The sequence below is a fragment of the Rhynchophorus ferrugineus genome, unplaced genomic scaffold (genome assembly GCF_030347505.1).
Source record: "Rhynchophorus ferrugineus isolate W39M unplaced genomic scaffold, kcgeb_rfMv2 rfM10, whole genome shotgun sequence".
Taxonomy (NCBI): Eukaryota; Metazoa; Arthropoda; class Insecta; order Coleoptera; family Curculionidae; genus Rhynchophorus; species Rhynchophorus ferrugineus.
This window is the reverse complement of record NW_027472589.1, coordinates 30,317,285-30,342,402: the sequence shown is the minus strand read 5'-3', so window position 1 is coordinate 30,342,402 and position 25,118 is coordinate 30,317,285. Positions and strand designations below refer to the sequence as shown.

The window sequence follows — 25,118 nt, the reverse complement described above, 5'->3', positions numbered from 1 at the left end:
AAGAGTGATAATGCTTTTTAATTCATTATATCCGTCATTAATTATTACTTAGAGTAGTAATTAAACTACCTTGTGTTGTTAGATTCATAAAAAGTGATACACGTTTCCTAAAATTGTATTGTTGTGAAGCAAATTCCTACCATTAATCAAGATTTTTAAAAATTTGTATGAGCTTAAAATCAGAGATTAAATAATTTACAAAAAATTAAACAATACTGCTCAATTTTGTAAATAATTTTACTTTATTTTGAATTTGATATTAATTTTCAATAAAAATGTAACTACAAGGAATTCGAAATGAGTTAAAGATTCCGTATTCCCCAAAACCGACTGTTCTGTTTATTGACATGGCTACTGAGAAGAAAATTGGTTTCATCGCTCATTATCAATATAGACCAAAAATGTTCACTTTCACCAGGCAGCCTTAGGTTTGCATTACTGTACTCAATCCGTTGATCAGGATCTCTCGGTAGCAATTTTTGGACTAATTGAATTTTTTACGGGAACATTTTCAAATTACTCTTCAAAATTCGCCATAAACTGCGCGAAGAAATGTGTAACTGGGAACCAAGTCCGGAGACTCTGTGACACTATCGCGCACCAGACCCACATTTTCAGCGTAACGAGACGTCTGTTGTCTTTCAGAACGAGGCCTGTCTGCTGTCGTACCGTACTGTCGAAAATTCGCATGTAAACAATAAATTGTGGTTTTGTGAGGTACTGGACGATTAGGATATTATTGACACAATTTCCGCTAAGTGGCAATAATGGAATGATTATTTTGAATAAATATTATCACTATTTCCATCCAAAATAAAATTTGGACTACACAACACAATGGTTAAAGCGAAACTGAAGTAGTAAATAAAATATCTTGTATTGTTAGATCCATAAAAAGTGATACATGTTTCCTAAAATTGTATTGTTGTGAAGCAAATTCCTACCATTAATCAAGATTTTTGAAAAATTGTATGAGCTTAAAATCAGAAATTAAATATTTTACAAAAAATTAAACAATACTTCTCAATTTTGTAAATAATTTTACTTTATTTTGAATTTGATATTAATTTTCACTAAAAATGTAACTAACAAGGAATTCGAAATGAGTTAAAGATTCTGTATTCCCCAAAACCGACTGTTCTGTTTATTGACGTGGCTACTGAGAAGAGACGAAAAATTTTCAATTTCACCAGACAGCCTTAGGTTTACATTACTGTACTCAATTCGTTGATCAGGATCAATTTTTGGACTAATTGAATTTTGTAATACTGGACCGGACGATTAGGATCATTTTGACGCAATTTCCGCTGAGTGGCAATAATGGAATGATTATTTTGAATAAATATTGTCACTATTTCCATCCAAAATAAAATTTGGACTACACAACACGATGGTTAAAGCGAAAATGAAGTAGTAAATAAAATATCTTGTATTGTTAGATCCATAAAAAGTGATACACGTTTCCTAAAATTGTATTGTTGTGAAGCAAATTTTTACCATTAATCAAGATTTTTGATTGTACGGAAACATTTTCAAGTTACTTTTCAAAATTCGCCATAAACTGCGCGAAGAAATGTATAACTGGGAACCAAGTCCGGAGACTCTGTGACACTATCGCGCACCAGAGCCACGTTTTCGGCGTTACGAGACGTCCGTTATCTTTCAGAACGAGGTCTGTCTGCTGTCGTACCATACTGTCGAAAATTCGCATGTAAACAACAAATTGTGGTTTTGTGAGGTACTGGAGCATTAGGATATTTTTGACACAATATCCACTGAGCGGCAATATTAGAATGATTATTTTCAATAAATAGTATCACTATTTCCAACCATAATAAAATTTGAACGTCTACACAACACAATGGTTAAAGCGAAACTGAGATAAACGTCACATAACCAAGATTGCGGCAATCAATATGGTAGTGAGACTTTTGCCTTACCTGTTATAATATTTCATGATTAAATTGATTATATTTGACTTTCAAATTAGCAATAAACTGCTGGAATGGTGCCAGTGCCAGTATAAGTCAATATAAGTCATTTACCTCGAAATTGATAAAACATAAAAGTAATAGCATTTTTGTAATTTCTGAGAAGAAAATATCATTCATATTATATATATATATATATATATATATACATATATATATATATATATATATATATGTATATATTGTAGGAACATCTAAAGTATTATCAGCTATATTATCGCATAGAGCAAGCCTTTAATAAATGTATAAACTTCATAAAATGTTAGAGAAGCAATACATTGAACTCTTAAATTTCTACATTTCAGCAAATTGTTTAAAGTTAAACAATATGCCCGACAATGATAAAAACGAAATGAATTAATAATATAAGTGCATCCGAACATGGAAAATAAAAGTCAACGAGATTAAATCGGCGTATATTGAGTTCACTTACAACAAAACTCTTCACATGCCAATAAATATGGGTAATGCCCCTTTATGTCTCGATATTATGAACATTCCCAATCGGGACCCGACGACGACCGAAATATTTCAAACACCCTGTACGATGACGCCACGTACAAGGTCAAGTAATGGGCAAACATCGACTCCGGGTCCCATTTTCCACAAGTGCACCATTGAACTGTCTGAAGTAGACCCACCTCTGTTTGTTCGCCGAGATGTTGAAGCGTGTGAACCGTATGCGAAAACAATGACGCCATCTACCGTTCGACCGTGCCAACCGATTCGAATCAAAATTAATGGCGATGGACGGCCGGACGAGCGAAACGAGACGGAGCGAGAGCTGGGAGGGGGTGGAGGTGTAGAGAGACGACAGGAGAAAAAAAAACAACCGAACAACAATAAAAACGGTGTTATATTGACGTCGAACGCTACGATGCAATCAAAATCATAATCGATACAGGGGATTTGACGTTTGTTGTTTCTTCTTCGGGCGAAATGACGTAATATCAGGCCTATAAATTAATTTTAAAGAATTTACAACATCTTACTATGTATTAAGAGATCAATTGAAAAGTCCCCGGCCTACCATAGTAAGACACATTTTTTTGACAAAATTAGTTTTTTTATTCAACAAAGTCCCTTCAAGGGTGATCCCCCAACTTTTCGATATCATTTTTGTAGTACGATTCGTACTTTGAGTGAGTATTCTTTTGAGATCTGGGAACAGGAAATATTCGCTGGAGGCCAGATCTGGAAAATACGGTAGATGAGAAAGCAATTCGAAGCCCAATTCAAGAATTTTTGTCATCGTATTCACTGACTTGTGACACGGTGCATCGTCTTGGGGAAGCAGCACTTTATTTTTCTTCGAATGCGCCCGTTTCTCGGTGATTTCGTCCTTCAAACGATCCAATAACGCTATGTAATAGTCGCTATTATTGGTCCTTCCTTTTTTCATTATTTCATGCAATTATTTCATGCGCATCCCATAACCGTGCCAGCCAGGGTTTATTGTGTCCAGTCCACTGGGATGGCTGTCGATTGTACTTCAGAGTGAAATGATGGAGCCATGTTTCATCTATTGTCACATATCGATGCAAAAACTCGGGTATATTACGTTTGATCATCTTCAAACACTGCTCCGAATCATCAACACGTCGTTGTTTTTGGTCAAAAGAAAGCTCGCGCGGCACCTACTTTACACAGAGTTTTTTTTACTTTTTAATAAAGACATAGATATTAAGCCCAAAATATCTATCGTAGAATAGGTACTTTGTAATTTTAATCCGTAGCAAATCAACATAAAAAAATTAAATGTACTACAATTTCGCATCACACTTCTTTTATAAATCAAGCTCATTATGTTTGAAACTTTACAGAAAAGCCATCGAAGAGGACCCAAAAAAAATCGACAAAGACGTTGTTTATACTTTGAACACAGAAAGTCAAACCGTTCACTCCCCGTTTATTATGGTTTCGATTTATGTCGATCGAACAATGAGTTTCTTTTTACGCACGGTCGTCTCGTCCGTCATGGCTCAGAAAGAGGGAAAAAAATCGACGACGACGTGTTACATGTGAAAAGGCCCGTTCGAAAAGGAAAAGGTTACATTCCGCTCGTCAATAAACAAAAGGCCGCACGAAAAAATTTATAATTATATGTTTCACGATGAATGTGCAACAAAAACTGATCTCTGAATCCGGAGTATGTAACGTACGTCTCTTATTTGATGTGAAACGTTCACAACTACAATTGACTGTTTCGTTAAATTTGATGGCCGATGCTTTATGAAGGCTTCCCGCTATCGTCAACAACATCATCATCTACAAATAGTCGGCACTTAGGGTGAATGTCTACTTAATGACTCAAGTAATACCCTGTTTTTACTGCCGCAGGACTACGAATAATCTTCAACAAATTTCATACTTGTCAACAATTATTAAAATGTGTTCTGTCCCTTTTTGTAAAAAAAATTATTCTCCGATATATCGCTATAAAAAGTATATAGTCGATAATAACAATAATAATATCCAATAATAACTATAAAACGCTTTGTGACCTTCATGTAATCATTACCACAGTTCATAAAATGTTTAAAACGAAATAGATTTCTGTCGAATAGCAGAGTACTCCCCGAACTTTGAGCCAGAAATACTATGCGCAAATGGCAGAAGAGGTCGGATTAATGTTTTAGGAATGTTCGTCGAGTCGGTTGGTCGGTCGAAATGTGTGGCTGCCGCTGCGATTATTTGTCACAACACTCACTACTATTTTTGGAAGGAATTTGTACGGGAACTAAAAACACTGGTTGAATCAAAGTTGTTTATTTTAACTTACGGTTGATACATGTGGTCGATGGGAGAATTGACAGGATATTAGGTTAAGTAGAGGAAGTACGGTAGCGCTGTGGAAGTGTTACTATTACAAGGGGATGGAGAAAAGAAAAGAGAACGAGACGTCGTCGTGATGGTCTTTTATCGCCTGGAACTGCATGGTACCAATCCACCGGCGTTGCTAACCTTTGTACTTGCTGGTGGTGAATTTGTGGTGGCCTAAATAGTCGTGGCGGTCGCCACAATGTAAATGTGTACATGTGTCCGTTTCCACCAACTTAAACTACTGAAGGAAATCAATACTGACAGAGATCTGGACATTCCAAATTTACAGAAAAGCAGGAAGATAAGTTTGTTGTAATGCTATGAAGGCGGAATCGACGCCTAACTCAATATACTTGCCTCAAAATACCGCTACTTTAAATCAAGTCAGTTTTATTTATTAATTACAACTGGAAAAAGGCATTTATTGTTTGCTAGCCTAAGACGATACGTAGCAGCCAAGCGAACTGAGACTAACTAGTGTTCATAATAGAAAAATAGACTGGAGTGGACTAAAATATATCAAAACTGGACAGGTAAAACTAGAAAAATACTCTCTACGGTCTTGATTCCTTCTGGACTCATTTAATTGGCCGAAGTTTTATTTTTCAACAAGACAATAGCCCGAAACACTCAAACTTAAATCAGGGGTACCTCGAGCAAAAGCAAATCGATAAAATTTTGCAAATAATAAAATGGCCATTCAGACTCACCCTTTTATCGAATTAGTATGGGATGAGCTTGATAGAAAAGTGAGGTATCGATGCCAATCGATCTCGGACCATCTCTACGAATTTCCATACAAAATATATAGTGTTTATATTACGAGCACATAATTAAAACTATATACACATAATTTAGCTTAATACCTACCTAACCTAACCCTATTTATCTATTTACAATATTATTTTTACTACTACCAACTAGTTAGACCAACTAGTTTAACAAATTAGATTTGTTTTGTTCGTAATTTAATTTTAAAGACCTAACGAAGCCAAATCACTACATAGTATAAAACAAAGTCGCCTTTTCTGTCCCTATATCCCTATGTGCGCTTAAATCTTTAAAACTACGCAACGGATTTTGATGCGGTTTTTTTCAATAGATAGAGTGATTCAAGAGGAAGGTCTATATGTATAATACATGCATAATATACTAAGACAACATTGCTAATTTTAGAGGTTTCTAACGTGATGTCGTAAATTAACCTATTTTTTTAGGCTTATTTAGCAATTAGCAAAAACGCTGCCCAACCCTACGAGTTAGATCAAATTAATGTACTACAGTATTGTACACCATAAAAAGGTCTACAAAAAAATCCGCGATGGTATATGTTTATCTTTTAGGGATAACCCACATTAACCATTTTTATTGTTTACTTTTAACGTGAGAAAATGGCTTATTTACGAAGCTATTTTAAGCAATACGGCATTAATCCTTATCGAATGAAGTACCTTAAATACAGTGTGCAATTAATATAGATCAATATGGTTCCTTACAGCATGTAAATTAAACAAATATTTTCGGAGATATTACAAATTTAAAATTTGCGTTTAAAAATGTGTAATGTAATAAAAATTGTATGAATTTAGATATCCCAAAGATAGCAGGAAATCTTCATAGTAAGTATAGGGGAAGAGGAATTGTTTTACTCCAAATTTAATGCGTGCAGGCCAAGGGCAGTAATGAATGAACCAAAAATACTGGATCGATTTTAATCATGTTTTCATTGAGTGACATAGGCATATATATTTTATGCCCGTGCAAAGTCGGAGCGGGCCGCTATGTTTTTATATACAACGTTCATATTTTTTCTGTAGTGTATTTAATTTAGTATCAGCATTGCACCCGTGCGAAGCCGTAGCGGGTCGCTAGTAGTTATATTAATTTAGATTTGCTTTATTGGTAATTAATTTTTTTGTATATCACAAAAATATATTATTATTTTTGTAGTGTTTGAGCTCGGCACCGTTTCTCATACACAAATATTCGTGAATGATGTGATGTACGTGTTCAGTTGATATCTTTAGAGTGTCTGCTATTTTATTCAATTTCAATTTATGGTCATTCAAAATCATTCAGTGGATTTTTTAAATGTTTTAGTCGGTAACAAGCTCTTTTAGGCGTCCACTGCGTTCACCGTCTTCGGTGCTCATTTCACCACGTCTAAACTTAGCATACCAATCCTTGATAGTTGATTTTCCTGAGGCAGTATCCGGAAATTCGGCATCAAGCCAAGTTTTTGCATCAACTGTTTTTTTCCCTTCAAAAAAGATGGATTTAATTCTAGTAGCGCCATCTATGTGTCAGGGGACTTTTCAATTGACCTGTTAGTACATCTTATTTCATGTTGGCAACACAGCTTGGGCGTATAATATATTCCTCAATTGAAATGTTTACAAGTCGTGTAGGGTATATTTCGGTGTTAAAACAAAGGATCAGTGAAATGTGTGATCTCTCAGATGTTGCTTGGGATTTCACGAGTGGCATACAAACATATATTGAAGCATACACATTATCGTACACAAAACTTAGTAAAATATTATGGGTGAAGAGGAATAGTAGGCGAAATCTAAAGTTAACTAACATAGACGGACGGACACTAAAACGCCTTGCGCCAAAAGTAACAATGGTAATACTCACTTCAGTAATATTGTGCGACAGAAGCTCCATAAAGCTAACATTCACGGAAGGGCTACAATTACGAAACCCTTTATAACAGAAGCCAACGCTAAGCTGTGAAAGAAGTGGTGTAACGATAATAATACTTGGATAATTAATGATTGAAAATATGGCGGAAGGTGCGTTCAGATTTGAGCAGCAATTTGGTGGTATTCAACTTGTAGCAACCGCTAAAACTCTTTAGGCCACCACGCATTCACCTACAGAAAGTTCAAAAGTTGGTAACGCCGGTGGATTGGTGTCATGCGATTCACGGCTTTAAAAGACCACCACGACGACGTCTCGCTTTCTTTTTCTTTTCCCTACTTCCTTGTAACAATACCACTTCCACAGTGCTACCGTACTTCCTTTAACTTAACCAAATATCCTTTTCATTCTCCCATCGATCACATGTATCAATTTAAATCGAAATAAACAAGTATTTCTTCAACCAGTATTTTCAGTTCTCGTTCAAATTTCTTCCACAAAATAGTAGTGAGTGTTCTGACAAACAATCGTACCGACAGCCACACAATTTGACCGACCGACCAGACGAAAATTCCTACAAACTCATATTCTCATATAGTGCAGCCAGTGATGGCAGAACTACTGCGAACAAATATCTCAACATCCTCAATGATAAAGTTCGTACCATAACCAGCATATTGCTGACAAATAATATCATATTGGCAAAACCAAAAACCTTGGTTTGAGAAGCACCAGAATATCATCAAACATCTTCCTTGGTCAGCACATTCGCCATAATTGAACCATTATAGAGAATTTTAGAGCAGAAAATGAGGAGTAGATTTCCATCCTCAGCATCACTGAAGCAATTGGCAGATGTTTTGCTACAACAATAGAATAATATTCCATTGAAAACTATCTTAAACTCAACGAACCGATTCTACACTTTCAGCAGCTTATTAATAAGGTTTGATTAGGATTTGAGTGCAATAAATTATAACATATAGATGTTATCGTTTCTTTTTAATAATCTTAATCTTTCCATTCTTCTGAGCGATCGTATATTTCTTAGTATATAAAGATATCATAAAATTTTGAGATTAAGACCGATATTTCGATATCATCATGAGACTGGACATCGACCGACGTGAAAACACCTGAAAAGTAAATCACCTCGACGGATCGATATCGGAATTTCGGCCATAATGTACCATTTTATCGGTTTTAATTTATTCACGGCCAGATAATAAAGATATGTGAACGACGTTTACCCAACGGAATGTGTGGCAACGGCAATGACGAAATAGCGAAATAAAATCTACATTGTTATATATTAAATGTTAAATTTACATAAAATATTCATCAGGAACAGGTCGTTCCGTGTCAATCGTCTACAATTTATATGTTAATGGCGAAGATGATACGCAGTGGGTCGACACAATGCGAAATCGAATAATAAACCGAATAGTCCCCAGTCACCGGGATGTTTCTAATGATTATAAATAATGTACATAATGTTCCCCGTGACAATAAATTACATATGAGTTTGGGGAAAACGTTATTTCGGTTTTTATTGATAGATGGCGTTATAGCTTCTAGTAAAATTATTTATTATTTGTTAAAACACAAAAATATAATAGGAGTGCTGTTTTCCAGGATGTGAAGGTTTAAATGAAACTAATTATTTTGCTCCATCTCAGAGACCGAATGGATGGACCCAAATGTGGAAGATCCTTAACCAAGATGCAAATCCAAATTGTAATTTTAATAGTAAGTCTTTCATTAAAGCCTACATCGATAACTAAATTGAAATATATAATATCTGTATACTTACAGATAATTTCTCTTAACCTACTGAAAAGAAAAATGTGGCAATTGGTTTAATATTGTTTTCTAAAGCCGGCTGAATATTATAGAAAACTGTGTGAAGCTTATTACAACCATGCTTCATGGATTTCAACATAAGAATAATAGTTTCGACGTTTTAAAAGCGGTAGTTTTAACACTAAAGACAGGACATTCTGGACAACCGAAACAATTTGAAGACAAGAATTATTCAGTCGAACCATTAATGGGAATCGTTGTCGACTACAATTGATAAGCTTGAGCACTGTGTGAAAACTCCAGGAATACGAGCACAACGTTATTTTTCAGCAAAACAACGATCGATCACATCTTGTACAATCAGTGAAAAATATTTGGAAACATTGAAATGCGAAAGCTACTCCAACCACCGCAATATCCAGACGTTGCTCCATCTCATTACTACTTATTCCGACATATCAGCCGTGATACGTCTGAGCAGCACTTCACTTCTCATGAAGATACCAAATAATGGATCGATTAGTGGATATCCTCAAAGGATACGAGTGAAAAAATCCCTATATAGCCTGCCTGCTGTCGATTGACAATACTTTCAATAAAATCCATTGTACCGATTTTTCACAATAAAGCCTCAAATTAACAAAAAAATCCGTTAAAACTAATTTATATGCTTAATAAAATATATTTGAATGATGAATAAGTCATGGTATTAACTAACTCGTAAAAGGATTGAAATAAAATAAAGAATAGTTCAAAAAGACTCACTCAAGAATTATACATGTCCATGCATATATTCATGATTTTTGCGGGATTCAAACACGCGAATACCTTGGTGGCAAGGCCAAATTGCTGGTTCACTATTATCAATCGGAAACATAAGATTCTACGCAGATCGACCACCAAAATTCGACCAACGATCTTTATGAGAGATTCACTTGAAATACATTATATGTGTATATTTACATATCATTTACCCTAACATACTGAAAAGGAAAATGTGCCAAAAAGTTTTATAATGGATTCAGCAGTAGTTCAGCTCACATTAGAATCTTCAAAAAATGAGACTACAAGTAAGTACAAATTTACTATTGTTTTCCAAAGGATGTAAGTGGAGAACTGACAAATATAAGACATGTTTCTCCGTAGATACTTTAGAAACAGACGAATCTGTGCCTTCAACTTAATGCTGATACGAGGGAGAATCAAATATGAGCGGTAATTTCACCACCTAGCTTAGCGCGTAATTCAGAATTTCTAGAAGATGCAATGCTCGAGTATTCTTTGGTTTATGAGGAGAGGGGAAACCGGTCCAGTGTCTCAAAAACCACAATTTATCGTTTACATGCGAATTTTCGACCGTTGGATACGACAGCAGACAGGCCTCGTTCTGGAAGACAACAGACGTCTCGTAACGCTGAAAACATGGCTCTGGTACGCGATGGTATTGCAAAGCCTTCAGAAACATAAGTTCGGAGACGTGATTCCCAGTTACGTATTTTTGCATGCAATTTAAGGCGAATTGTGAAAACTAATTTGAAAATGTTCACATACAAAGTTCAATTAGCCCAAAAATTGCTACCGAGAGATCCTAATCAACGAATTGGTAATGCAATCCTAAGGCCGTCTAGTGAAATTGAAGATTTTTCATCTAAATTGATAATGAGCGATGAATCCCATTTTCTTCTCAGTGGCCACGTCAATAAACAGAACAGTCGGTTTTGATGAACACATAATCCTCAATTATTTCATGAAACATCATTGGATCCATTAAAAACAATTGTATGGTACGATATTCATGCTGGAAGCATTATTAGTCCCTATTTCTTTGAAAATGACCAAGGTGTTACAGTTACTGTTACTGCTGAATGGTACCAAGATGATTCGAAATTTACTTGTGCCTAAAATGGAAGACCAAGGACTAGAGGACATGTGGTTTCAGCAAGATGGGACCACAGCACAGACAGCTCGTTGAAAAATTCAATTATTGAATGAAGTTTTTCCACGAAGACTAATTTCGCGAAGTGGCGATTTAGCATGACCAGTCAGATCTCCGGATTTAACAGCACCATACTATTTTTTTTGGGGTTTTTTTAAAATCAAAAGTGTATGTGAATAAGACCCAAACGATTTAACATCTTAAAGACAATATTCGGCGAAATTGAAGAAATTCAGCCTCAGATATTGCAGGATGTCATTAAAAATTCCTCAAAAAAGCCGAAATTTGCATAGCGAATCACGGTAACCATTTAGCCGATATAATTTTTTAATTATAACGAAAAAAAAAACGTAAAGACCAAATAAAATTTTTATGAAAACCAAACTTACTTAAAATGGTAGCAGGGCTTTTGCCCCACGTTGTACTTATTTATTAATAAGATTGTATACCATCATTTATTTTACTTTTTTATACAATTCCCAATTGAATGTTGTTCCATTCTTGTTTCTGAATGATGATGGAACTATAAATCTACTGCTCACTATCTGCTCTAAAACTCCCCATAACAGTTCAACAACGTTGAGGTCTGATCGTTCTGCTGGCCAGAGATTCAGAAGCCAAGAACCTTTCCGGCGGTGTGTAAAGGTGCATCACCATCTTGGAATATAGCAATGTTTGTCAGCAATATGCTAGTCATAGTAGGAACGACATCATTTAGGATGTCGAGATATGTATTCACATTAATCTGGTCGGTGATATGAATATAAATATATAATTATATTACCACAAATTGGGGCCTTTTAGATAATAATGATAGACAATCTAAAGAACACAAACATTCAAAAAACATAAATTAAACAGTTTGAAATAAATTATAATAAAATGAATGTCACTAAAATGACTAAATACTGACGTCGTATTGTTAGCACACCCAAAAAAAACATATTTACAATTCCAGAGATAAAGCCCAGTTTCTATTTTTATACGTTTCTTTTCACATGTTGAAAATTATGTGCTGTCCGGTCTGGTTTGTGTGCTTTCAGTGGGCGAACATTTACAGCCCATTTAAAACTAGATGGAAACGTACCATAATATTTAGTGTGATTATTATAATAAAAAAGACATTTGTATTCACAGAAATACTATTAATTTTAATAATAAGCAGTAATCTTCGTTTTTTTTAATGAATGTTATTGAAACAATTTTTCCAAAGCAAGCTTTTAGTATTAAGCCACCAGGAAATATTTCTTCTAATAGAAGGAAATAAACAGGCAAGTGCAAATTATAAACACAAACATATATATTGTCCATTCAGTATGATGGTATTGAGCTAATGAAGAATTTACCATTATAAATCTGTATATTAACCAAAATTATATTAGGGGTATTTTAATTTAAAAAACATGAAAGAATCTGACCTCTCCTCTGAAATATGCGTGTATTTTGAAAAAGGGTAACATGAAAAAGGAATTATTCAATCAATTAATATAATCGCTTTAGCAATGTAGAACAAGAGCCTTTAAAATGATGGGGAAAGTATAAATGAAATTATTAAGTGGTTTCAAAAATTACTTAACTATATTTTTATATTTTTATTATCATTAAAAATATTGGTTCGATTGTTAGAGTACACTAAATTATTCAAAATATTAGGTATAATTACTACAGCAAATATTATTTTAGCCCTTTGATCATTTTGATAAGTTTTAAGTTACTCCGAATATATCATATCACTTTGTTTGAAAATGGCGAAACAATAGATATTCAGGGTCGCAAATTGATTGCGGCTTTAATAGGTTATTTCGGGAGCAATAACCTATTAAAGGAACGAGATAATGGAGGGCCTCTTTTGCCGGTAAGTGCCGTTAGAGAGGTAATTGTTGATGATGTTAAATAATATAAGTCCTTACAATTTAATTGAAAATGTTTTAGCAGGTTGATGTCGCGCTAAATATTAGCATGGGTACTGTGAAAAACATCGCTTACAAAATGAAGAATAATACGTTATATTCATCCAAGAAAACCCGTCTACATACAAAGTGGGTGACGATTATTGACCATCTTCAAATGGCTCTATTCGAGACCAAATATACGAAACTATTTTATCGATATAAACATAGTTTAATAAAATTATTTTAGAGAAAATTTTCTGTCTGGAAAGTATACATAAAGGAATTAGGTACATACAGCTTTTTGAGGGATGTAAGACTTTCATACATTGTTATAGGGCGTAGGGTTTAAATAGTGTAAAGATAACCCTCGGAGAAGTTTAATGGAACTTCCAGATATTGCCTTAAAAAGAATTCAATTTTTAAAGGCATAAAGACCAAGGAAGATACCTTATTTAAATTGCGTATCTTGATGAAACTTGAATATTTCAAAATGGTTCATTGTGGTACTCTTGGCAAGACAGCATCAAAAAAGTGTAAGAACAACAAAAATTTATGGAAAAAGGTAAAAGTTACAGTAGCATTCGATTAGGTTTTGTTGGTCATTATATTTATTAATAATTAATTGCAGATATATTGCTGGTCGAGAAGGATATTCCATCAAAAACTGTTTGAATATATGGAAGGATGCATTGTCAACCATAACATCTTCAGTTTGGATGAACTCGAAAAGACATACAGAGGAAACTAATTGATAAATGGTGGAATCGTGAACATAGTTTAAACAGATTAGAAATTAACAGTTTAGTGATTGAATTTGACAGTGAGTCGGAAAGTGAAAGTGACTGAAAGAAACTTTCAAGATATGTGATAATGCTTTGTAATGCTGGAAATTCCTGAGACAGAGTGATGAGAGTGGAAACAACTAAAGGTATGCACATAATTAATTGAATATAAATGTAGAAATTGGCATTGTAGGGCATGAAAGATTTGTATGCACAGATATGATTGTAATTGTTCAAAATTAAACATGAGCATTAGTTTAGAACGTATGAGGGGAGAATGAATACTAACCGTTTTGTAGATATAATAAGTGCATTAGACATAATTCAGTGATTAATTTTATGAAAAATGGTGTACACAGATAGCAACAGGAGAAATAAAATATACAGTGATACCAAGATGACTTGGCACGTAAACAAACCATCGAAGGAAACAAGAACTAAGCGTAAAAAGGTAAATATGCTCTCGAATGAAAGAATAATACGTTTCTCAGATATACAATTGTTAATTAGGTGGATTAGGCCCCCAGGGGGATACCACTAAATAAAGAAAAGGTGTCTAGAAACTCTACCTCATGGATGGTGTGGAAAGGGGTACAATGTAAACAACACAAATCTAACCTACAAACTATTATACCTGTGTTCTTAACTGTAGTTTCAAGTCCTTCGATAATATATGTATTAGATGTACTATAATGCTAAAATAAATTATATTTCACAACATTTTTGTTCAATTATTTTATTTATATTCGAATTTTTTTGTATGTCAAAGCCAAACTGAACTAAAACTCAGAGTTGTTACGACAACATTGCAATATTTGGACGTCACAAATATCCATAACGTACTACTAAAAAAACTTTGCGTAGACTATTAATTATATGAAATCACCTAAATTGATACTTATTTCTCGTGTTTGCAAAAAAGAGGCAGAAATAATCCATTTTTTGGTACGTTATCGACTGGACTAGAAATAATGTCGAATAACATATTTTAATTGTGTGCTGGCACATTACGACTTCGTGAGATTCCACACGCTCGTTGAGGCTCGGGCGCGGAAAGTGCGCACGACTTGAACCCCCTCACCATTACGTCCAATTATTTGACTTGTGTTATACATATCACGCTTTCGAGGTGATTCTCCAACGAGTCGGGCTACATGTATCTCGACGCGGTCGCCGTATCATTAAGCTAAACTGGATATTGCCTCAAAAATAATAGTTTTCACTCGGAGCTATCGGATATTAGTCATGTTCGAAAATAACGCCTCAGGAACATCGGAAATTGCTTAGTTATATTCGTTGAAATTATATGAAACAGATTTCATTTTGATAATTTAATAACACTAGCTAATTTAAAGATAAGCAAAGCATTTTCTGTTAAATATCTATTTTATATCGATAAAACAGTCCGTTGCTAATATGTAGAAAAAGAAAAATAGTTGTTAATACTGCTTGGTAAAGAGCGAGAGAAAATACTAGTTACGAGTTTGTCTCGACGAGCTCTTCTAAATATACAAAAGGATTGCAAAGATAATAATATTTCTTTTATTTCAAAGCCAAAAGTGTTGTTATTACTTGCGGTCTATTCCGAACTAGAAGTAATTAGTAACACGTTAGTCCTGTTCTCAAAATAAGAGGAGGGTGAGTTCTGATACATAGAGATCTCATACGCTAATGCAGATAGTAGAATGGCTGGACGCAATAAGTGGAGAAATTAAATTAGAGAGCACTGTATCACTAAAATATTGATGAGCTGAATTAGAGTAAAAGAAGAGAATTGTGCACCCGTGTGTAATATAAAAACTATTAGAATTCTAATAATAATCACTACATAGTATAAAACAAAGTCGCCTTTTCTGTCCCTATATCCCTATATGCGCTTAAATCTTTAAAACTACGCAACGGATTTTGATGCGGTTTTTTTCAATAGATAGAGTGATTCAAGAGGAAGGTTTATATGTATAATACATGCATAATATACTAAGGCAACATTGCTAATTTTAGAGGTTTCTAACGTGATGTCGTAAATTAACCTATTTTTTAGGCTTATTTAGCAATTAGCAAAAACGCTGCCTAACCCTACGAGTTAGATCAAATTAATGTACTACAGTATTGTACACCATAAAAAGGTCTACAAAAAAGTCCGCGATGGTATATGTTTATCTTTTAGGGATAACCCACATTAACCATTTTTATTGTTTACTTTTTACGTGAGAAAATGGCTTATTTACGAAGCTATTTTAAGCAATACGGCATTAATCCTTATCGATTTAAGTACCTTAAATACAGTGTGCAATTAATATAGATCAATATGGTTCCTTACAGCATGTAAATTAAACAAATATTTTCGGAGATACTACAAATTTAAAATTTGCGTTTAAAAATGAGTAATGTAATAAAAATTGTATGAATTTAGATATTCCAAAGATAGCAGGACATCTTCATAGTAAGTATAGGGGAAGAGGAATTGTTTTACTCCAAATTTAATGCGTACAGGTCAAGGGCAGTAATGAATGAACCAAAAATACTGGATCGATTTTAATCATGTTTATATACAACGTTCATATTTTTTCTGTAGTGTATTTAATTTAGTATCAGCATTGCACCCGTGCGAAGCCGGGGCGGGTCGCTAGTAATTTATAAACCAAATTGAGCTTCGAATCGTATATCTAATATATATATATATATATATATATATATATATATATATCGAAGTAACACTGCTCTCACTGAACTATATTAAAATCATACATCATAATCAGAATATTTAGAGTCAAATAAGAGGAAACTCACTCTAAAATAAAAAAGGCAGAAGCAGGCGTACCACAAGGAAGTCTGTTGGGACTAACTCTTTACCTACTTTGCACACGTGATATACCACAAATGGACATATCAGAGTGGCTACATTTGATGATGATACTACAATTGTTGTTACATTGAGGTACATTGAGGCAAGCGAAGAAGAAACTCGAAAATGGCTTGAACCCAAACCTGGAAAATAATACCAAAGTATATCTGTATTAGGTCAATTGATAAGTCGCCGGCCTACCATAGCAAAACACATTTTTTTGGCAAAATTAGTTTTTTTTATTCAACATAATTCCCTTCAAGTGTGATACACTAATTATAGCGATCCTCCAACAGTACGATTTGTCCTTTGCTTGAAAATAGGCCTCAGCCTGGGCGATCACATCTTCATTCGACGAAAATTTCCTCCCAGCGATCATTCTTTTGAGATCTGAGAACAGGAAATACTCGCTGAAATAGTAAAAAAGCAACTCGAATCCCAATTTATGGATTCTTGTCATCGTTTTCACTGATTTGTGATACGGTGTATTGGCTTGGTGAAGAGTGCTCCCACCTTCTTTTTTCTTCAAATGCGGCCGTTTTTCGGCGATTTCGTCCTTCAAACGGTCCTCGCTGTTGATGGTACTTCAAAATTTTCAAGGTAGTCATTGAAAATTATTCCATACGCGTCCCAAAATACAGACGTCATAACAACGACTTTGGAGCGGGTTCATCGTGTGTAGATCACTCGGATGACTGTCTATTGGACTTCGGAATAAAATGATGGAGCCATGTTTCATCCATTGTCACATATGGATGCAAAAACTCGGGTTTATTACGCTTCGTCATCTTCAAACACTGCTCTGAATCATCAACGCGTCGTTGTTTTTGGTCAAAAGTGAGCTCGCTCGGCACCCACTTTACACAGAGCTTTCTTATACCCAAATATTCGTGAATGATATGATGTACACGTTCAGTTGATATCTTTAGAGTATCTGCTATTTAATTTAATTTCAATTTACGTTCATTCAAAATCATTTTGTGAATTTTTTAAATGTTTTCATCGTTAACAACCTCTTTTGGGCGTCCACTGCGTTCACCGTCTTCGGTGCTCATTTCACCACGGCTAAACTTAGCATACCAATCCTTGATGATTGATTTTCCAGGGACAGTGTCCGGAAACTCGACATCAAGCCAAATTTTTGCTTCAACTGTATTTTTCCCTTCAAAAAGCAATATTTTATCAATACGCGAAATTTATTTTTATCCATTTTTTTCACAATAACAAAAGTTGCTTCACTCAAAATCTATAATCCCCAAAATAATCATCCAACAGCTGTCATATTTATACACGCATCTTTTGAGGATTAGGGCTAACTAAAAAACATATCGATTTAATTCTAGTAGTGCCATCTATGTGTCAGGCCGGGGACTCTTCAATTGACCAGTTAAATGTGCAATTCACCTATAAGCAGACCGCATAAACACCAACAACAACAAATCACTCAAGTATCTTAAAATGACTCTAGATGCAAAGCTTCGATACAAGGAACATGCAAATACAGAGAATGAAAGGAATGGAGTTCAAATATGGGAAAATATATTAGTTAATTGGAAGAAAATCTCAATTGTCAATAGGTAATAAATTGTTGTTATACAAACAAGTACTAAAGCCTATATGAAAACACGGAATTCAAATATGGGAATGTTGCGAATGTAAATATAAATAAATTTTCCAGAACAAAGACCCGCGAAGTCTTGTACGTCCGCCCAGATACTACGGGACTGATTACTTACTCCACAAACTTAAGATACCGACTGTCACTCATAAAGTTAAGAGAATTACAAGAAGACATGGGGATATACTCCATTCTCAAGTCAATCACGAAGTACTACAACTCTTAGATAATACCAGAACAGGATACAGGCTCAAAAGAATCAAATCATTTGATCTTGCGTAGTGCAGCGTAATGTAGTGAGGCGTATTTAATGGAAAAACCTGCAGTGTTAATATAAAGACATTAGTAGACTAGCTACTAAGTTAGGACCGATACTCATTAAGTAATACGTAAAAAAATATTAATCACACTGAACTAATGTGATGCATTCATATCATTCCCATACAAATATATATATATATATATATATATATATATATATATATATAATAGCGACCCGCCCCGGCTTCGCACGGGTGCAATGCTGATACTAAATTAAATACACTACAGAAAAAATATGAACGTTGTATATAAAAACATAGCGGCCCGCTCCGACTTTGCACGGGCATAAAATATATATGCCTATGTCACTCAATGAAAACATGATTAAAATCGATCCAGTATTTTTGGTTCATTCATTACTGCCCTTGGCCTGCACGCATTAAATTTGGAGTAAAACAATTCCTCTTCCCCTATACTTACTATGAAGATTTCCTGCTATCTTTGGAATATCTAAATTCATACAATTTTTATTACATTACACATTTTTAAACGCAAATTTTAAATTTGTAATATCTCCGAAAATATTTGTTTAATTTACATGCTGTAAGGAACCATATTGATCTATATTAATTGCACACTGTATTTAAGGTACTTAATTCGATAAGGATTAATGCCGTATTGCTTAAAATAGCTTCGTAAATAAGCCATTTTCTCACGTAAAAAGTAAACAATAAAAATGGTTAATGTGGGTTATCCCTAAAAGATAAACATATACCATCGCGGACTTTTTTGTAGACCTTTTTATGGTGTACAATACTGTAGTACATTAATTTCATCCAACTCGTAGGGTTAGGCAGCGTTTTTGCTAATTGCTAAATAAGCCTAAAAAAATAGGTTAATTTACGACATCACGTTAGAAACCTCTAAAATTAGCAATGTTGCCTTAGTATATTATGCATGTATTATACATATAAACCTTCCTCTTGAATCACTCTATCTATTGAAAAAAACCGCATCAAAATCCGTTGCGTAGTTTTAAAGATTTAAGCGCACATAGGGATAGAAAAGGCGACTTTGTTTTATACTATGTAGTGATATATATATATATATATATATATATATATATATATATATATATATATATATATATATATATATATATATATATATATATATATATTATGGAATCATATTTTATTGAAAACGAAACTATTGAAACATAATTTTCCTTTTCGAAAATAACAAGAACATCTAAAAATAAATTATATACAATTTCATTCATCAGCTGAAACATTTTAAATCGAATACCGTTAGAGACTTTAGAGCCAGTTATTACACATATTTTATTGGTACCATTACGCGGTCGTTTCTATAAACGCGGGACGCTAAAATTCTATAAAATTGTGCCCAAGCCCATTCTTAACTATTCCCAGTATAAAATTGACTAGTTTTTCCGACATTTTGTATGTGTGTGTATGTGTGTGGGTTGAATCTTATACAATACGGTAAAGTAACGGAGCTTATGACGGCATTCCTTCATTCTTCTATACGGTGATTCAAAGAAATTGATATTTACACGAGATATTAATGGGTTTATTTTTATTTTCCCATAAAAAATAGAAAATAAAATTGAAATAATAGATTTAGGTTTTATTTTCAATAAAAAAATTAAATTTATTTTATTTTTTATTATTTATTTAATTATTACATTGTTACTAGTCGTTTACGAATAACCTACAATTTGTCTTTATGCTAACTTAAATCTAGGTATATAACTAGGGGGACCCATCGGCCCTAACTCAGTCTCTGGTGAAATAATGTTTATACATGTCACTGCTGTATTTTTTATTATATGCACTTCACTATACAACCCTACACAAGATCAGATGGTTTGATTCTTTCTGTGTCTTGATTTTGAAGTCTGTGTCCTACTGTAGTGGTATCCAAAAGCTACAATACTTCAATGTTCTCATGAGAATGGAGTCTTTCATGTCTCATACCCGCTTGCAATTCTCTTGATCTCTTGACTGACTGTAGGTATCTGAGGGTCTCGATGTAGGTAATCATTCCTATAGTATTTGGGTGCGCCCACAATACCTCTCAGGACTCTGTTCTGAAAAATTTGTATTTTATTTATGTTACCCTTTGCAGTACATTCCTATAAATTGAACTCCGTATGTCCATATAGGTTTCAGTATTTTCCGATATAAAAGCAATTTATTATGTACTGATAATTGTGATTTTCTCTCAATTAGCCAGTACATTTTCCCATATTTCAATTCCAGTTCTTTTCTTTTCTTCTTTATACGTCCCTTCCAGCGAAGATTTGCATCGAGATTCGTTCCGAGATATTTAGCGTTGTAGCTATATGGAATTATAGTATTATTTAATTTTATTGGTGCTTGTACGGTCTGTTTATACGTGAACTGCACATGTACAGATTTACTTTCATTAATTCTTATTTGCCAAGCTTGTGTCCAATTATTAATATTGTCACTTGCCTGTTGTAATTTTCGTGAGGCTTCTTCACTATTGTCTCCGATAGCTATAATCATCAGCAAATGTAGCCATCATAATTTTCTTCATTTGTGGCATATCACAAGTATAGAGTAGATAAAGCATTGGTCCCAGTACACTTCCTTGTGGTACACCTGCTTCAGCTTCTTTTATTGTAGAATCAGCCTCTTCTTGATTGACTCTAAACTGGTTGCCTTCTGGTTGCAATGTACGATTTTAATATTTCGGTGTGTTGTTTTTGTAGCATTTTCTGTAGTTAATGAAAAAGGCCTTCATGCCAAACCTTATCGAAGACTCGTGCTACAACTAAGAACACACCTGAGCAAACCTTTTTACTTTCGTAGGCTTTTTCAATAACATCTGTTATTCTGTGGACCTGGTCAATTGTTGAATGCTTGTTAATAAACCCAAACTGGTTCGTTGGTATTAGGTTTTTTCTCTCTAAAAATTAAATTTGACAGGCAAGATAATACGAATATTATTGTATGCTATATATGTATGTATTGCTCAGTTTACATGCCAAGTCTTGTAGGTTATATATCATTATATTACAGATGTTTGAAAACTGAAAATTATAATACAAGTTTTTCCATAGATGCTTTTGAAACTTTTAATTTCTAAACTTTTTTATTCATTGCCAAATTAATTTACAAAACCTAATATAACCAGAATTTTCATTCTGATATCATGTCAGCAAGTTTTAAAAATAATTTTTGGTCTAAAATATCCTAAACAAAGGCAGTATAATAAGAAAAAGGATAGTTAGATGTTGCTTGTACTGACGTCAAAAAATATAAATAGGAAGCCAAACTTAACCAGAATTTTCATTCAAATATTATATTAGAAGTTTTTTTTAAACGATTAGTAGTGTACGACATTCTGAACAAAGGCAATGTAATAAGAAAAAAGATAGTTAAATGTTGCACGTATTGATGTCAGTGCTTGTACTTAGTCCAATTAAATTTCTATAAATTTTAAAACAATATTTTAAAAATAAAAAATCTAATATAAAAATAATACTAATAAAATCTAAAAAAATATAAATACGAAGCCAAATTTAACCAGAATTTTCATTCAAATATAATGTCAGAAGTTTTTTAAAACAATTAATAGCATACAACATCCTGGACAAACGCGATGTAATAAGAAAAAAGATAGTTAGATGATGCATGTACTGATGTCAGTGCTTGTACTTAGTCCAATTATATTCCTATAAAATTTAAAACAATATTTTATAAATAAAAAATTTAAATATAAAAATAATACTAATAAAAGCTAAAAAAATATAAATATGAAGACAAATTTAACCAGAATTTTCATTCAGATATTATGTCAGAAGTTTTTTAAAACAATTAATAGTGTACAACATCCTGGACAAAGGCGATGTAATAAGAAAAATGATAGTTAGATGCTGCATGTACCGGTGTCAATGATTGTACTGAGTCCAATTAAACACAAAATAAAAATATATTAAAAATAAAACGTTTCGTAATCAAAATTGTAACATGTAAATACTATTTAAGGCAATAACAATGTACAATTAGAAAATAACTTGTCAGTTCTCATTCAGTTCATTAGATATTGTTTTCTTATGTATTTTTAAAATGTTTTATATAGGGTGGGGCAAAAGCCCCGCTGACCATTGACGCAATTTCCACTGAGAATTTTTTCTCTTACTGAATCTTAATAAAAAATTCAATAACTTCGACAATATATAAACTTAAGTTTAAAGTGAAATATAGGTTAATTTGTGAATTCGAGAATATATATTATACTCTTCAGGTATACGAATAATTTACAAGACTTTGGAAATACTTTGGTTTGTAAATGTAATGTTTATATAATATATTGATAAATAATTACATATTGTTTTATTTTCTATTTTTTCTTTTTAAATGAAAGATATTTATGAAGCCTTCTTCATATTATTTTTTTTACAAAAAAAATACTTTTGATTCGATTGTAATTTATTCAATTTATATCATATACTTAAAATGTACGTATAATTTGCAAAAACTGGCAACGTTAAACATTCAAATTCTCGTGTGCTTGCCATGATTTTCCAGGCTCTTGTAATATATAAGATGGAGAATCAAAATAAAATCATATCACGTTAATATAACAAAATGTTATGGTTTGCGCTTTTAATTCTACGAAAATTATAGTAAATACAGTTGTAATTTAAAAATAAAGATTACTGACAGTATTTCTATCCTATTTTATTGCAACAAAACAATATTTTTCTGACTACTGTCATAGCGCTCATGCGGAAATTTGTCTTTTCTGATGAATTATAATTTAATAATAAAGAAATAAAAACAAAAAATTATACTGAAACGTCAACAACCTTGATTACTTCTTCAGACACTTGGTATATATAATTAAATAAATACTTAACAGTAACGCTGCCACTATAAAACGATAAACTAACCTCTAATGTCACTCTAAAGTGACAGTTAAATTTCAATGTCGTTTTATTTACTTAGTAAATACGAATTAGTTTAAACAAAACCGTCCCTACATTTATTAACGGAACGTATACCATCGTTCGATACAGATCGGACATAAAAAGACGCTTCAATCCCGATCTTCCTTATCAAGATCGCCATTTGATAATAATTAAGTCGACGCCGTTCGAACTCTGCGAACTAACAAGCCGGTAAATAGGAATCTTATTAAATCCAATGCCCACTTACCTTGTTCATTCGGTCAGGTGTCGTAGTTGGGATAAAATCGAACTGTTACTATTATGGTTATTAATGTCCGCCTAGTTTCACACCACGAAATCACACCGCGTACGCTAATGTTTCCAGAGAGACCGCCGACTGATACGCGATCGACGGACAATTCAAATTACCTGACGTCCAAGGTATGCTAGATAAAAAAATCATCAACAAACCCTTGTTCAACGAGTTAATATCTGTTGAGGAATGCGCTAGATATTTTCGACATTTGTTTGTATTTACTATTTATTTATTATCCGCTATATAAGTATTGTTTCTTGTGATATGAAATTGGGTGGATTAAATTAGGTTTTTCTACTATATATAATAATATAATATTACAGTAAGATGGTTTAATCTTTTTGATAACAATAACAATGCAGTGAAACATTTTTATCATATACTAGCGACCCGCTCCGGCTTCGCACGGGTGCAATGCTGATACTAAATTAAATACACTACAGAAAAAAATATGAAGGTTGTATATAAAAACATAGCGGCCCGCTCCGACTTTGCACGGGCATAAAATATATATGCCTATATCACTCAATGAAAACATGATTAAAATCGATCCAGTATTTTTGGTTCATTCATTACTGTCCTTGGCCTGCACGCATTAAATTTGGAGTAAAACAATTCCTCTTCCCCTATACTTACTATGAAGATTTCCTGCTATCTTTGGAATATATAAATTCATACAATTTTTATTACATTACACATTTTTAAACGCAAATTTTAAATTTGTAATATCTCTGAAAATATTTGTTTAATTTACATGCTGTAAGGAACCATATTGATCTATATTAATTGCACACTGTATTTAAGGTACTTAATTCGATAAGGATTAATGCCGTGTTGCTTAAAATAGCTTCGTAAATAAGCCATTTTCTCACGTAAAAAGTAAACAATAAAAATGGTTAATGTGGGTTATCCCTAAAAGATAAACATATACCATCGCGGACTTTTTTGTAGACCTTTTTATGGTGTACAATACTGTAGTACATTAATTTGATCTAACTCGTAGGGTTAGGCAGCGTTTTTGCTAATTGCTAAATAAGCCTAAAAAATAGGTTAATTTACGACATCACGTTAGAAACCTCTAAAATTAGCAATGTTGCCTTAGTATACTATGCATGTATTATACATATAAACCTTCCTCTTGAATCACTCTATCTATTGAAAAAAACCGCATCAAAATCCGTTGCGCAGTTTTAAAGATTTAAGCGCACATAGGGATATAGGGACAGAAAAAGGCGACTTTGTTTTATACTATGTAGTGAT

General features: G+C 33.3%; 1 protein-coding gene across 2 annotated transcripts in view; it reads right to left on the bottom strand.

Annotated features, from left to right (window-relative positions):
• Kni (knirps) overlaps nt 1-23,944 on the bottom strand; it is a 902,599-nt gene extending 878,655 nt beyond the window's left edge. The window contains exon 1 of one of the 2 annotated variants that reach the window (XM_076415606.1): nt 23,811-23,944. The gene's annotated coding sequence lies outside the window, so the exon portion shown is untranslated. The remainder of the gene's footprint in view (nt 1-23,810) is intronic. The other variant, XM_076415607.1, reaches the window with a different exon arrangement.
• Nucleotides 23,945-25,118: the final 1,174 nt, after the last annotated feature.